The following is a 14,536-nucleotide window of genomic DNA, read 5'->3' on the forward strand; positions in this document are numbered from 1 at the left end:
TTTCTTGAAGACGGGTACCCAACCAAAAAATACCTGTGGTAATAGTTCTCTCACAGACATTCAACACCTTGACCCCTGTTGGCAAGGGCTCATAGCACGGGTGATGATACCCTAACCATATGCATTCTATATGACATAGTATGAGTCGGGTGGTACCCCGCATCCCATTCTACGGGCCACCACCAGCCCCGTTTCCAAGCCGACTACGGCATCTAAACTAATAAATTATATGTAAGCAGTTGCATCAGCAGTTTTCAATATAAATCCAATAAGAACAAGAGGATAAATAAAGACAGTAAAGAAAAGTTTATTAACATTGTCATGACCCATCAGTCATGTTGCACCTACACATATGGTGTACTTCCACTCACCTTGTTCAAGTCCTACTTGCCCTTCGATCTGCCTAGTCCCGGATGGACTCTGACACATCACTTCGTACCCAGGGCTATAACCTATGTTAATGGGACCATTAGAACATGTTAAATAATGTTTAGAAAGAGTTAGAGTCCTAGGGTTGGCCTAGGGTGTTTGGTTGAGATTTGGATGCCATACAGTTAAGTTAGCATTCTCTGGGACTTGCACTGGGCCTTAGGGTGAAGTGCCTAGTGCATCATCCAGAGATGCAAAATACAGAAATTTTATGGATTTTTCCACAAGGTTCACTTACTCTTACTCCCAGCAATCTTGGGTAGTGATGGCCAGATCCCCCCCCCCCCAAGATTGGTCTATGACACAGTGTTGGTTCCTGACCCCCTTTGGGTCCATTGGTGCACCCAGGGTATGGATATTAGCAAGGGTGGATGGGGTAGGATTTTAAGATGATTTTCATGTCCCCCATGTTGTTCTAGGGCTGTGGGTGAGGATCCAAAAGGCAGGGATTAAATCTGACCACAAACAGCAACACTGGACGTTTGGGTGTAACGCCCAGTGTATTGCCCAGTCCTTGTTTAACACGAGATTTTTTATTCCAAAGCAGGATTTGCCTGCAGGTTCCACCCCAATTCGACAAGGGATGACTCCCAGTGGTATGTAATACATATAATTGGGTAGGGGCAATGGGTTTATGGGGTCCTAATCATGGTTAGCTATTTGGGTGTTGGATTGGGTTCAAGCAACAAAGGATCAAGCTAGTAAGGCTATAATCAGACTTATAGGCATCATTATTTCATATAAACAACATGCATTCAGGTTATATTTACCTATTATAGTAGCAAATCTAAGCTATAAAACAATAACCACAACATGCATGCAAGAATCCATGTCTCTATTCTATCATTTATGTGATGTATACATGATCTAGCTTGAGACTACTCTATACACATGGCCGGAATAGGAAATCTATGCACCTACAGGTTGTAATAGTATAAAAGGGAAGGAAAACATATGCAAGAAGGCTTGCATGCAATGATCCATGGCTCAGCCATGCACTCTACATGATTCTACACAAGGAAACATGGTAGGATATGGCTATATGGTTGAGTCTTTGAAATTCACATACATGGAACAGAATCTGGGAAGCATGAGGGGGGTAGGATAGGTTCTATGGGGGTTACATTCAAGCTTAGAGAATTCGGCCAAGACTCCTAGGCTTCACTCTCCTTCTTCACTTCTTCCGCTCCTTCCTTCTCCCTCTCTTTTCTTCTTTCTCTTTTCCTCTCCAACGTTTTGAACAGTAGGAGATGAAATCTAAAAATGGGTCATCTATTTATAGGCCTTAGGTAACTAAGGCCTGTTTGGCCAAGGTTGCCCCCAATGAAAATGCATTTTTCACTTGCTTCTCTCTATTCAACTCTATGTAGATGGGGCCCACATGGTTCTAAGGCTGGGGGATGGCTACTATATGTCCTAGTGGATGTTTTGAAGGAGTTCAATAGCATGAACGAGCAAACTACAGAATACAATGAATGTTGATATATAGTGTGAGAAAGAGAATATAGAATGAAAGAGTCCTAAATCTGGGCTATCTCTTGTCACATGGCTGGATTTCTATTAATGCATATGATAAGGATAGTAACAAGAGATTGAGATAAAAACAAATTTGGAAGACATGGATTGGCATCCGTGCGTGCCTTGGTCTCTTCCAATAGACCATCAATATTATCAAGGGGTAGTTCATATGAAGGTAGTCTCTGTGGCTGCATTGGAAGAAACTGATGCATAAATGAACTTCTAGATTTTCTTGAAGAACTAAAGGGAACCTATTTATTTAGCTAGCATCATGGCAATAATCAAGAAGCCTACTTGAGCTTTACTATACAACTTATTTTGTGATTTGACTTGAACTAATTTGAAGCTTTGAGGCTGACTGCCGTTAGCATGCCATGAAACTGTGTAGTGTAAAATGGGCAATAACAGTAGCATGAATGCACAACAATAGGCAATAAATGTATTTGTGATGTAACTAATGTTTGCAGGGAGAGTTTATCATCATAACTCATGTTATTCCTGACTAGATTGTGGTTATAATGTTACTATGTTTGAATTACCAGAATTTGATTTTCTTCACTTGATTCGATGTAAAACTGGATCAATTTATAGACACTTTGGATTAACAAGATCAAAAATTGAATCTATTATTCGCCAAATCCTCTGGTTAAAAGATGAGGTTCAGAAACTTTATTACTTACTGATGAACCCCAAACAAAGCTAACCAACCGGAGACCGCCACATGGCGGGACCAGGCAAGGTAGGGTGAACACCCCCGATTTGGGCGAACCCCCCTTGGGTTAGCTCCCCCACTTGGGCGAACTCCCCCTTAGGCGAGTTCCCCCATTTGGGGAAACTCTCCTTGGGTGAGCTCCCCCATTTAGGGGAACTCCCCCTAAGCAAGCTCCCCTTGGGTGAACCTCCCTCTTTTGGCGCGGACCCTGTGCACATGGACAGACACAACGGACTCTAGGCCCTCCTCCAATTACAAGACGTACACTATCTCCAGGACTCTAGGCCACCGCCTCTCAGTCAACGTACCCACAACGGACTCAAACACCCAGAATCTATCTACAGTCTATCCATCAAGGATACCAAGTCTATCAAGGACACCATGTCTCGTGGGAAGACAACCAATCAAGGATGAGCCCTGTTGTCCAGAGACTCTATCCACCACGAAGGCCACTCTACATCAACTGGGACTCTCCTCACCGCCAGGCACTACTATAAAAGGGAAGGTATTCTACCCCATCAGGGGATCTTAAATTCTACTATTCACTCATTTGTTTGCTCAGAGAGATCTAACTTAGGCATCGGAGAGTCCTAGGTCGGAACCACACCAGTTCTCCTTTGTCATCCAGGGTCTTTTGCAGGTTACGGTACTTGAAGGACCGCTGAGCAATTCCTCAACGCAATAGATTGGCGCCGTCTATGGGAACGACGCTAGCCATTACATTTACTAGCTTGTTTCCATTGCTAATCAATCATGGCACACAGGAAGACTACTCCCTCCACCAACAATGCCCCAAGAGAGGGGAACACATCACCTCCTCCAGAGAGCTCGCATCGCAAAGCCAATGACCATGTCTCTCTGGAGAGGGAAAACCCAGTCGATGATCAAGTCGCAGTGGGCGAGCCCAACAACGAAGTGGGGGTGGAGGCTATACCTGATCCCAATGCACCGGCCACTATGGGTCAAATCAACGACCTACAGCGACAGGTCCTCCACGACCAACAACTCTTCCATGACTACCTAAGGCAGCGTGCAACATCACACCATCGTAGGACAGACCCTTGACAGGAGCAGAGCCCCAGGAGGACACCTCCCAGGGGTGACAGGTCAGAGAGGCACACCAGGCAGTGGGGAGAGCCTTCCCAACCTAGGCGGAGAACGATGGACCTTCCAGCATGGTCGGACCGGGGGACAACACCATCATGTCGATCCGTGGTACCTAACCCTAAAGGGTCCATTCAGAGGTCGGTGTTTGATGGTCGACTAGGAGGAAGTCATGTACCAAAGCGAAGCCGGACTTACTGTGAAGGAACCCCCTTGGGTTCAAGATAGGATTCATCACGGCGTGACCCCTCACCATCCCGCCAACAGTCAAGGCGGGAGGGGACTTCCAGGAGAGGACGTGAGCGAGCTCGCAAGGAACAACCAGTAAGGCGTGGGGAATAAGCACGGGATGAAGAGTTAGACAAAAGACTCCAAGAATTGGACGAGAAACTGGAAGGGTTGAAGAAGCAAACCAAGGGGGAGACACACTCAATCCCTGGATAACACCCCTTCTCAAAAGAGATCATGTCAGCCTCATTGCCATCCAGGTTCAGGTTACCTACTTTTGAACTCTACAGTGGTACCACCAACCCTAATGACCACATCAACTATTTCAATGGCATGATGACACTATATGGTGGATTGGACGTGGTATCCTGTCGAGCATTCCTTGCATCAATCAAGGGTGCGGCGACCTCATGGTTTTCCAAATTATGACCACGGTCGATTGGACCATTTGCGGAGCTATGCAAATAGTTCATGACCCGCTTCCAGAGCAGCGTCAAGTAGAAGAAGACCACAGTCAATCTACTGAACGTGATCCAAAACCCTGGGGAGTCCCTCAAGGAGTATGTCAGCAGGTTCACCAAGGAGTCCTTAGAGGTCAGAGACTTAGACGACCTGACCCAACATGCTGCCTTAGCTGGGGGCATCCGTGACATGGAGTTGATCAAGGACCTGGCATGTCATGAGACCAGGACCATGAAAGAGCTACCAGAGCGATGCAACGAGTTCGCTAACATGGCCGAGATAGTGCAAGCTAGACAGAAGGCAATCAAAGCCAAACCACAGGACAACAAGAGGTCAGCACCTGATGATCGTAAAGAGAGTAAGAGGTCAAGGACGGAACATCGACAAGAGAAGGGTGATCGCCCATCAGGAAGAAGTGACCATCACCCAGAGAGGAGTGAGAGAGTAGGCAGTCCAGAGTTCACACCGCTGAACACCACCAGGTCCCAAATTCTTATGCAGATCCAGGACCATGACCTAATTCAATGGCCACGACCCATACTAGCAGGATCTGAGAAGCGCAACCCCAACAAGTATTGTCTCTTCCACAAGGACTATGGGCATGACACAGAAGAATGTTACCAACTGAAGAGGGAGATAGAAGGCCTTGTGAAAGCAGGGAGTTTGAACGAGTACGTGAAGGGGAGGCGTGATGGCCGATCATGCCAAGGAGATAGAGGTCGTGACCGAGAAAGAGAAGAACCCAGAAGGGAAGAAAGAAGGATGGACCAAGAGAGAGATCGCCCAGAGGAGCAAAGAGATGCAGCCGAGCCTAGTGGCACTAAGGGAGCCCCCATCCTCACCATACTAGGAGGACCGGGGCAGAGTCTACTAGGAAGGCCAAAGCCCATGCCAGGTTCGTGGGAGTACCGGAGAAGCCAAGCACGGTAGCCAAGTCTGAGACGGTGATCTCCTTCTCGGATGATGACTTGGAAGGTATGAGCTTTCCACATGAGGACGCCCTGGTAGTATAGGTAGAGATAGCTAACCGACCAGTGCACAGGGTACTGATAGAGATAGGGGCATCTGTGGATGTGCTCTTACTGGAAGCCTACCACCAGTTCGGGTTCGGAGATGACCAACTCAAGCTAGAACCTACCTACCTCCATGGGTTTTTGGGCACCACGGCCTCCATCAGAGGCACCATAGAGCTACCCATCACCTTTGAAGAACACCCTTGACTGGTGACCATCATGGTGAACTTCATGGTCATCAAGTCCATGGTGTCGTTCAACAGTCCCTAGGGCGACCATCTCTGATAGCCCTTAGAGGTGTCGTATCTTCTCTCCACCTAAAGATGAAGTTCCCCACTGACAATGGAGTGGGTGAAGTCTGAGGTGACCAAAAGAACTCTAGAGACTGCTATGCCACCTTTATGAAGAAAAACAACAACAACACACAAGGGATGGCGCTGTGCATGGAGAATCTGGTCAGCGACCAGAGAGATGAACTGACAGAGAAGAGAGGAAGACCGGTGGAGGACCTTGTCCCCTGGCCACTCAGCAGGGACGACCCCTCCAAAGTTGTGCAGGTTGGCTTGTTGTTGAGCAAGGAGCAGAAAGAAGAGCTGGGACACCTCCTCCAGAGCAATATGGATGTCTTCGCATGGTCGACTGCCGACATGCCAGGTGTACCCAGGTCCATAGCAGAGCACAGGCTGCATATAGACCCTACCAAGAAGCCCATCCAGTAGAAGAGAGGGAATTTTTCCCTTGATTGACAGGCGGCTATCAAGGAAGAGGTCGAGAAGTTGAGCCAAGTAGGGTTCATCCGGGAAGAGACGTTCCCCACTTAGCTCACAAACGTGGTCATGGTACCCAAGCCAAATGGGAAGTGGCGAATGTGTTTCGACTACACTGACTTGAACAAGGCGTGCCCAAAGGATGAGTACCCACTACCCAAGATCGACTTATTAATTGACGCCATCATGGGGCACGAGATGTTGAGTTCCATGGATGCCTACTCAAGTTACAACCAGATCTTCTTGCATGAGGATGACGAGTCTTACACCGCCTTCCGTACAGACAAGGAGAACTACTGCTACCGCGTCATGCCGTTCAGGCTAAAGAATGCAGGAGCCACTATTTGAGTTAAAATAAAACCACAAGCATACGGGTCAATCGTGGCTACGGGTCGAACACGAGGAGATATACACCATTCTATTTAACTAACTTAAAAGTAATGCAAAGTGAACCAAATTAAAGTGTTAAATTAAACTAATTAAACTAACAAAAATCAATGCATCCTAACTCATAAGCATCTAACAAAATGAAGGGATTAAATCGGCGTCCTAACACATGAGCATCTAACCTATCAAACTAAAGCGAATTGAAAGGAATAAAAAATACAGCCACACATACTAACCACATAAAAAGAAATAAGGAAATAAAAATACATCCATAAACCACAACCATATAAAATTAAAATAAAAGAAATAGAGGGGGAAGAAGAAGAAGATAGAGAGAGATAGAGGAGATGGAGAATGAGATTGAGAGTTTAGATAGTAAAACCTGGATGTGCTTGCATGAATGTAATTGAAAAGCTTGAATACTTGTATAAACTTACCATGGCCTCCTCTTCTAAATCTTCAAGTCTTGTCATCAACTTAAGAACTTAGACTAGAAGGCTTAAAACCTAAACTACAATTAAGAAATTATAACCCAATTGAAGACTTAAATTGAAATCAAAGCATAAACTAAACCTATTATAACCATTAACTAAAAATCATTAAAGCAAACTAAAACTTAGAAAAGCCAAAAATCACAAATTAGAAGGAGAAGAAGAGAAGAAATTTCACTAAGTGAATGAGCAATTTTTACAAGAGAGGTAGGGGGTATTTATAGGTGGAAGAGAGGAGAAGAGAGAAGATGGAAGTGTAGAAGAAATATTCCCTAAGAAAAGAGAATATTCTCTTCTCTTTCCTCTTTTACAATGCCTTGAATCCTAAGAAAAAAGAAAAAAAAAAGAAAGAAGAAGAAGAGAAGATTGTTTACATAGACCTTCTATTTCTAGAAAAATAAACTTCCAATTCTAATAAGTACTTCCTTTTCTTTGTAGATATCTTCTCCAAGCAATAAAATCAAAGCATCTTTGATTTTTCAACCTTCCATAGATGAGAAAATATAAATCTATCCCAAGTAGAATTCCAGAAGTGCCCTTGAGAAGTTGGAGGAGAGAGAGAGTAAGGGTGATGACTAGGATTCCTTCAAGAATAAATAAAATACCCATTCTATCCTTCAGAAAACGTGGAGTATGGGGTGCTTATATAGGCCTCACCATTGTGTTCCTTGCGAAAAATCACCCAAAATAGACCCAAATTTCGTCCAATTCGGAGTTGGGGAGCCCAAGATATCTCAAGTTGAAGTTGGACTGTCCAGAGCCTTCCAAATGGAATCTTTCGGGTACAGTAAAGTAACTTCTGATAATTGTGTTAAGGCTCCTGGAATCCGAACTTCCGCTTCACTTTGTCCCCATCCGACTGTCAATAATTATAAATAAACCCCTGTACACCATTTTCGCACGTCGTTACGGAAACGGCCATAACTTCTTCGTTTCAACTCAGAATCAAGTGTCGTTTGAACCGTCGCGAAGCTGACTCGATGGGCTATGCATCCATACTATTAACACTCTAGAAAGCTTATAAACATCTCCTTAGCATCATCTCCTCCATTTTCACAATAACTCACCTAAACCCTGAAAAGCACAAGAAAGCACCGAGTAACTCTGTCCAATGTGGTAAAATGTATGCTTTATGCCCTAAGATTTCACATATAAAAGTGCTCATCAGATTCTCCCACACTTGAACGTTACTTGTCCTCAAGTAAAGCAAAAGATAAATTAACTAAGAATGCAAAAAAAATCCTAACTCACTTTCGTAGGAATCACGGTTGCACTTAGCATGTGCAACAAGCCTTTCAACCCCTAGGTTACCCCTAGTGGACGAGTTGTGTCTCATGGGTGTTTGCAGTGAATATACACCCAAAATTCAATAAATAAATAAAAAATGATGTAAATTTTTCTCATGACATAAGTAAGATAGGGCACACAATCTCAGAAATACTCAACTAAAGATTAAGGAGCCAAAGGTTCCCAAACACTTGAATTTTATCACCCCACATCAATTCAAGTAACAAGCATGCATCAAGGTCAAGGGATCTCCTCATATTTTCTGAACACTACTCACCTACAAGTAAACCACTCATAGTACTGATGGAACCAAAGACTTAGGCATTGAGTATTTTTTACCATACTTTCTTTTCCAGGCATTAAGGCAAAAGCTTTTTTTTTTTTTCCCTCAACAACAAACTCTTTTTCTACTCTACTATTATTCTCTGAATGACATGGTGGAGCATACACCAAACATCCAAATACTTGGTAGCTTTGCTTTTTGCATGTATCCATAAGACATTGAGACATTGATGCAAGAGTTTTTTTTTTTTTTTTTTTTTTTTTTGAGTTTCCTTCCAAGGAATTTCGATCAAGTCACCTTGCTTCATGAGGCACAGTGCCCTGTCTAGTCCCAAGGAATTCCACTTTTCTTTCTGTTTCTCTCTTCTTTTCTTTTTTTTCATTCACTTTCACTTTCATGCCTTGCCACAAACAAATTGGTCTCAACTACTAACCAAAAGATCAAAGGGGTCCATAAACACATAGAGGAATCTAACCATCACATGAAGTAGCACTCATATTTTCAAACTCAACCCCCATCACGAGATACAAACCAACTACCATCCTTGAAAAGGGATTTTTTTATTATTTCGCATGCTAGGGCACCTAATTCCCTCTCACTCTCGCTTTGCAAATCGAAGAGACTTATGCATATAACCAAAAACTAACGCCACAATCAAAATTCATAAAATTCACAATTAAAGTCCACACACCCCCCCCCCCCACACATACACACTTAATTCATGCAGTGTCCTCAATGCATGCAGAAAAGAAAGAATAAGGACAAGGGAGGGGATACATACCAGGATATCAGGGGTCAAGGTAAAGAGACTCATGGAGATCCATGACCTCTTCTTCAACTGGAGTAGGTATCTCTATGTACAGCTTCAATCTTTGGCCATTGACCTTGAAAGTAGCTCATGTACTTGGATTGAGAACTTCAACAACCCTATGAGGATAAACTTTTTGAACAATATAGGGGTCATCCCATCTAGAACGCAGCTTACCTGAAAAGATATGCAAACGAGAATTGTACAACAAAACTTTCTGGCCTACCTCAAAAGATTTTCTCAAAATGTGTCTATCATGGAAAGCCTTGGTTTTTTCTTTGTAAATCCGGGCATTCTCATATGCCTCATTCCTAAGCTCTTCCAACTCAGATAGTTGGAGTTTCCTATGGGCACCTGCAGTAGGTAGGTCAAAGTTAAGCTTCTTGATGGCCCAAAAGGCCTTGTGCTCAATCTCTACAGGTAAGTGACATGCCTTTTCATACACCAGACGGTACGGAGATTGACCAAGATCGGTCTTGAAGGCTGTCCTATGGGCCCACAACGCATCTACCAACCGGTTAGACCAATCCTTGTGGTTTGGGTTGATGGTTTTCTCAAGAATTTGCTTGATCTGCCTATTTGAAACCTCAACCTGGCCACTGGTCTGGGGATGGTAGGGTGTGGCCAACTTATGGACGACACCATACTTTCTCATGAAGGCCTCAAAAGGCCGATTACAAAAATGCTTGCCCTGATCACTAATGATAGCCCGGGGAGTACCAAAACGGGAGAAGATGTTCTCCTTCAGAAATTTCACAACCACCTTGTGGTCATTGGTCTTACAAGCAACTGCCTCAATCCATTTGGACACATATTCCACAATAAGTAGTATGTACAGGTTACCAAAAGAGTTAGGGAAAGGCCCCATGAAATCAATACCCCATACATCAAACACCTCAACTACCAGAATTGGGTTGAGGGGCATCATATTTCGTTTAGTAAGACGCCCTAAGGATTGGCATGAAGAACATGCCTTGCAATAAGTAAAAGCGTCTTTAAACAGACTAGGCCAATAAAATCCACATTGTAAAACCTTGGCCGCAGTCTTATTAGGCCCAAAATGGCCTCCATAAGCATGATCATAGCAAAAAGATAAGACAGATTGTTGCTCATGATCAGGGACACATCTCCGGATTACTTGATCCAAGCAGGTCTTAAAAAGATAAGGATCATCCCAAAAGAAATACTTAACTTGTGAAAAGAAACGATTCTTATCTTGGGTGGACCAATGTGCAAGTGTCACACCCGTAACCAGATAATTAACAATGTCAGCAAACCAAGGTTCACTAGACACTGTCATCAGATACTCATCGAAAAAATTCTCGTTGACTGGAGAATCAACAGTCAAGGAATTAGGCAGCCGGGATAGATGGTCTGCAACCAAATTTCCACACCCTTTCTTTTCTCTAATTTTAAGATCAAATTCTTATAACAAAAGGACCCACCTAATGAGGTGAGCCTTGGCATCTTTCTTCTGCACAAGATATTTGATAGCTGCATGGTCAGTATAAACAATCACATGTGATCCAACCAAGTAGGGCCTAAACTTCTCTAAAGCAAACACAACAGCTAAAAATTCTTTCTCAGTGGTGGTATAATTAAGCTGTGCATCATTAAGAGTCCTACTTGCATAATAAATCACATGGGCCAATTTATTGATTCTTTGCCCAAGAACAGCCCCTATAGTAAAATCAGAGGCATCACACATAAGCTCAAATGAAACTACCCAATTTGGAGCTTGAATAATGGGGGCTGAGGTCAAAGCTCTTTTCAATTGCTCAAAACTATCATGACACTCAGAAGAGAAATCAAATGGGCAGTCCTTTGCCAAAAGAGAGAGAAGTGAGAGGTCTAGCTATCTGGCTAAAGTCCTTGATGAATCTCCTGTAAAAACCTGCATGGCCAAGAAAAGATCTAATGTCCTTCACACTCTTGGGTGGTTGTAAATTGGCAATAAGGTCCACCTTAGATCTATCAACCTTGATCCCTTCTTTGGACACAATGTGACCAAGAACTATGCCTTGCTTCACCATGAAGTGGCACTTCTCCCAATTCAGGACCAAGTTCTTTTCTATGCATCTTTTAAAAACCAAAGAGAGATGATGCAAGCAATGAGAAAAGGTAGAGCCGTGAATAGAGAAATCATCCATAAACACCTCTAGGAAGTGCTCTACCATATCAGAAAAGATACTCATCATGCACCTTTGGACTGTAGCAGGGGCATTGCAAAGCCCAAAAGACATACGCCGGTAAGCAAAGGTTCTATAAGGGCATGTGAAAGTGATTTTGTGTTGGTCCTCTAGAGCAATAGGGATTTGGTCATAGCCTGCATAACCATCAAGAAAACAATAATATTCATGGCCAGCTAGTCTCTCTAACATCTGATCAATAAAAGGCAAGGGGAAGTGGTCCTTCCAAGTTACCGCATTCAATTTCCTATAGTCAATGCACACTCTCCATCTCGTTTGGATACGGGTTGGAATCAACTCATTATTGGCATTCTCAACTACAGTGACTCCTCCTTTCTTAGGCACAACCTGCACAGGACTCACCCATTGGCTACCAGAAATAGGATAAATGATGCCATGATCCAAGCATTTTAGGATCTCTTTCGTGATTGCCTCTTGCATCACAGGATTAGCTCTCCTTTAGGGTTCCCTAGAAGGTTTGGAACTCTCCATCAGATGTATATAATGTTGAACAATGGAGGGGCTAATACCTTTGATGTCAGACATGGTCTAACCTATGGCTTCCTTATGGTCCTTTAGAAGCTTAATCAACTCTTCTTCCTGAATAGAAGTCAAATCAGAAGCAATAATAACAGGAAGAGTAAGATTATGTCCTAAGAAGGCATACTTGAGGTTGGAGGGCAATGCCTTCAACTCTAATGTGGGGAGCTCAATAATAGAGGATTTGGGAATGGAAGTGGATAGGGGTCCAAGGGGCTCCAAAGGTGGTTGAATGCTCCAGACCTCAGATAAGGGGGTATCATCAACACCCTCCAATTCCTGCATACATTCTTGAAATCCCGAATCAAAATCAATCTCAAAGAACGTATCAATATCATCGGGAAATCCTTGAAGCATATGCACCTCGTCATCCATATCAAGCTGCTTGCCCAACCTAAACACATTGAAGTCAACAGAAGTATTGCCAAAAGATAATTTCATGAGACCATTCCTGTAATTGATTAAAGCATTATTAGTAGCTAGGAATGGTCTACCCAATGTGATTGGGATTTGGTCCTTGAAGTTGGCAGTGGGTTGGGTATCTAAAACAATAAAATCCACAGAAAAAATAAATTCTCCAACCTTCAACAGGACATCCTCAATCACTCCCTTAGGAACTTTAACCGATCGATCTGCAAATTGAAGAGTAATTTTGGTCGGTTTCAGTTCTCCCAATCCCAGTTGTTGGTAGACATGAAAGGGTAAGAGGTTCACACTTGCACCAAGGTCCAATAAGGCATGATCAATAGTAGTATTGCCTATAGTGCAAGAGATGGTGGGGCTGCCAGGATCCCTATGCTTGGCTGCTACTGGCTGCGAGATGAGAGAACTGATGTTAGCAGCCAAGAATGCCTTTTTGGGCACATTGGTGGTCCGCTTTTGGGTGCATAAGTCTTTGAGGACTTTAGCATAAGCGGGGATCTGGGCAATAGCATCCAACAAGGGGATATTCACCTGAACCTGTTTGAACACATCCAATATCTTCTCCACCGAAGGAGACTTCTTGCTAACCAACCTATTTGGGAAAGGGGCAGGTGGGGTATAAATTCTTTCAGGGTTGATCTTTTTAACTTCCTCAATAGAATTCTCTTTGGTTTTCTCAATCAAATCATCTGGTATATCTTTAGGTTCATCAGACGAACCTGGAACAGTAGGCACTTCAATGGCCTCTTCAAAAGGGGGAGAGTCAACAGGAGTATGAGATGGTAAAGACTAAGGTGTACTAGCCTGTTGATACTCACGGCCACTCCTTAAAGCATAAACAACATTTACCTGTCTGGAGGGCCCTTGGTGTTGTTGGCCTTGTGCAACATTGGTTGGAGGAGCTTGGGTACCTTGCTGAATATGAACCTGATGCCTAGGATTTGGCTCAGGCTGGCTAAGTAACTTCCCTGTTTCCCTCTCATGCAGGATTATGACAAGCTGAGTGAGTTGTTTTTCCATGTTATTGTGGCTTGTCATGAGAAGAGCTATCTTGTTGTCCATCTCATTCAGTCTTGTTGCCTCTCCTGTATTGGTAAACCCTGGGGGTTGCTGATAAGGTGCAAGGAGAGGAGGCCTAGCAGAATTAATAGAAGGTCATGGATGAGGACGAGGGGGAAAGGGGTTAGGAGACATTCCTTGGCTTTGTGGTGCATAGTTGGGCCTTTGGGCACCAACCTTGATGGTTAAAGTTGGATGGGCCTGCTTGGTTCCCTTGATTCCATGAGAAATTGGGGTGATTTCTCCATCCTGGATTGTAAGTATTGCTATATGGGTTATTTGGTAGAGAGCACTTACATTCTCAGTGCTGGAATTTGCCACCAAGGTGTTGGGGCATTCCTCGAAAAGGTGTATAGGGGTTTGGCACCAACTGCATACCGACACATTGTTGACCTGGTTGACCGGATTAACTGGTATAGACTCTTTAAGAACTATGGACTCCAACCATTTTATGAGGCTGTCAAGTTTGGCCTCCTTGGCTGGCATACCCTCAATGAGATACCCCTTAGTAGTCCTTTCAGCCTCTTGGAAAGATTCTCATTCCCTAGTCTTATCAACCAAGTTGGTTAAGAATGTCCATGCATCATTCTCCTCAGAAAAAGAAGTAAAGCCTGCTGGACACATAGACTCTACAAGTTGTTTGGTCTGATAATCAATACCCTCATAAATAATTTGGCATAGCTGCCACAAGTCAAAACCATGGTGAGGGCATTCTAAGAGGAGGTCCTTGAATCTTTCCATGAATTTAGAAAAGGACTCATGTGGTTTCTGCCTGAACTGGAGGATGTCACTTTTAAGCTTATTGGTCTTGTGAAGAGGGAAGAATTTTCTCAAAA

The sequence above is a fragment of the Telopea speciosissima genome, chromosome 10, assembly GCF_018873765.1.
Source record: "Telopea speciosissima isolate NSW1024214 ecotype Mountain lineage chromosome 10, Tspe_v1, whole genome shotgun sequence".
Classification (NCBI taxonomy): domain Eukaryota; kingdom Viridiplantae; phylum Streptophyta; class Magnoliopsida; order Proteales; family Proteaceae; genus Telopea; species Telopea speciosissima.